This window comes from Anomaloglossus baeobatrachus, chromosome 11, assembly GCF_048569485.1.
Source record: "Anomaloglossus baeobatrachus isolate aAnoBae1 chromosome 11, aAnoBae1.hap1, whole genome shotgun sequence".
NCBI lineage: Eukaryota > Metazoa > Chordata > Amphibia > Anura > Aromobatidae > Anomaloglossus > Anomaloglossus baeobatrachus.
This window is the reverse complement of record NC_134363.1, coordinates 50,407,964-50,410,463: the sequence shown is the minus strand read 5'-3', so window position 1 is coordinate 50,410,463 and position 2,500 is coordinate 50,407,964. Positions and strand designations below refer to the sequence as shown.

At 39.1% G+C, this 2,500-nt stretch overlaps 1 protein-coding gene across 2 annotated transcripts in view; it reads right to left on the bottom strand.

The window, feature by feature from the left end:
* The window catches only part of LHB (luteinizing hormone subunit beta), a 13,017-nt gene that overhangs the window by 6,560 nt on the left and 3,957 nt on the right, over window positions 1-2,500 (bottom strand). The window contains exon 1 of one of the 2 annotated variants that reach the window (XM_075328673.1): window positions 1,328-1,369. The exons of the other annotated variant lie outside the window; for it this stretch is intronic. The gene's annotated coding sequence lies outside the window, so the exon portion shown is untranslated. Of the gene's footprint in view, window positions 1-1,327; window positions 1,370-2,500 lie in introns of those variants that run through there. 2 annotated transcript variants of the gene reach the window in all.

The following is a 2,500-nucleotide window of genomic DNA, read 5'->3' as shown; positions in this document are numbered from 1 at the left end:
ATCCGGTTTGCATTTAGTTGGACCATCATTTATTTGTCAACAGGAAAATGACCCCAAACACACCTCCAGGCTGTGTAAGGGCTATTTGACTAAGAAAGAGAGTGATGGGGTGCTACGCCAGATGACCTGGCCTCCACAGTCACCAGACCTGAACCCAGTCGAGATGGTTTGGGGTGAGCTGGACCGCAGAGTGAAGGCAAAAGGGCCAACAAGTGCTAAGCATCTCTGGGAACTCCTTCAAGACTGTTGGAAAACCATTTCCGGTGACTACCTCTTCAAGCTCATCAAGAGAATGCCAAGAGTGTGCAAAGTAGTAATCAAAGCAAAAGGCGGCTACTTTGAAGAACCTAGAATATAAGACATTTTTTCAGTTGTCTCACACTTTTTTAAGTATTTCATTCCACATGTGTTAATTCATAGTTTTGATGCCTTCAATGTGAATCTACAATTTTCAGAGTCATGAAAATAAAGAAAACTCTTTGAGGTGTATCCAAACTTTTGGTCTGTGTGTGTGTTGTATATGTATATGGTATATGATATATATATATATATATATATATATATATATATATATATATATATCTCCATCCCTCTATCTATTCATCCCTCTATCTATCCATCCCTCTATCTCCTAAATATATAGTTATCGGCTGTTGAACCCTAAGGCAGAAATTACACGTATAGTTATTGGTGCAACTTTTTAAAGCAAAGCCAGAAGTGGATCTCTAATGATAGGTCGTCAATCTATTCGTCTCGAACAACCCCTTTAAAATCTATATCCACATCATTTTTGTTGGTCCCAATGCTCCCAAAGGACGAAACTTTGAAAATGGTTAAACAAATATTTTAAGGTTTTATGTCTACAGCTTATATTTTCAGTGTAATCCCCCTCCTCATACTTCCTTCATTAGGATCCTGACTACACACAGTTTGTAGTCTGTTACCATGGAGATCTGAGCATTCTAAATAAACACAAATGTTGATCCTTAACTGAGACCAATTGGAATTCACTTTAGTTGCTTTGACCATTTGAAAACTGTTTGAGAATGTACCCATAAATCATTAACTTTGCCCCAAATTTTGAAAATGACCATCAAAGACAAACAGAATATAATGGAGGTTTCTTTATGAACCCAAATAACGCGAAAAATATCTAAATCGCGGTGGTGCAAAAGGAATTGAGCGTGGATCAAGAGAATACTGACAACCGCCTACTAGCTATGGCTTTGTCCATCTTGAGATATACAATTCCTCTAAATTCTCTGCACCTCCGATACCACTGCAGACAATCAACACCGCTGATCTCGCTCACATCGGGGCCACTTACCTTGCAGCAGGGAGCTGAAGACTAAATGGATTCTGGGCTGGTGCATTCAGCTTGTACACGTCCTCCTTAAAATGACCATTTATAACCCAGCCCCATCTGCCATGGCCACGGCTTGTGGGGGTGTGAAGGCTGAATGGATCTTCTTTTTTCTTTTTTTTTTCCCCGAAGCAGATTAGTGAGTTATTACCGAGATTTTTAATAAATCTTCCCTATCCTGAAATGAATGCCTGCACTAATCCACAAGGACCAGTCTGTCCATCCGACATATGTGATGGTTTCTGCACTTATCCCACATAAGACACAATAATTCCTATAAATTAGTAATTTTATATTTAGCCATGTTTTTTCCTTTTTATCTTTTTGGATTTCCTAGAAATCTGGAATGTCTTTGCTTTAGTCCATGGCATCCGCATCTTTTATAAATATTGCAAAAAAACTGTTATAAATTTTATAAAACATTTTTTTTCAACTTTTATTTTACTTTTAATTTTTTTTTTACTGTAATTAATAATCCCCTTAAGGCATCGCTCTGCATAGCAAAAATCACAGTCTCCTATGAATGTCGCTCCCAGCCAGCCTTCATAGGAGAATCATGACGACAGACAAGGGACTCATCAGTCTGATCCCCGGCTGTCATATCAATCCATTGGTGCCTTATGATGACGTGATAGGGGTGCCAATGGGTGGGATTAATGACGTGCGTCATGTCAGAGCGTGTTAAATCCTGCTGCCAGTGATAGCTGCATTTAACTGGTTAACTGCCAGATCCACCCACAGCTTTTAGAGGAAGATGATGGCTGATTAAATTATTATTTATTATTATAGCGCAATTTATTCCATGGCGCTTTACAAGTGAAAAGGATTAAATCCGCCATCATGTGCAGGGAAAAACGCAGGCTCAATGCGTGAACCCACATCAAAGGCAGAGACACGGCTAATTAAGTAAATTTGTCATCTGTTGTGAAGGGGTTAAAGAGTGCTCCCCACCATGTCCGCATCCCTGGTCTGATTACGGACATCATCACAGCTGTCCTCTGAGTTCAATAATCACCGTCAACTACACCTCTGAGTCTTTGATTAAAATCTGAACTGAGCTCCGATTTCCAGTATTAGACAGTGTATGGCGGTTTTATTATTATTAGTGAACTGTAAGGTACTATTATTGTATAAACT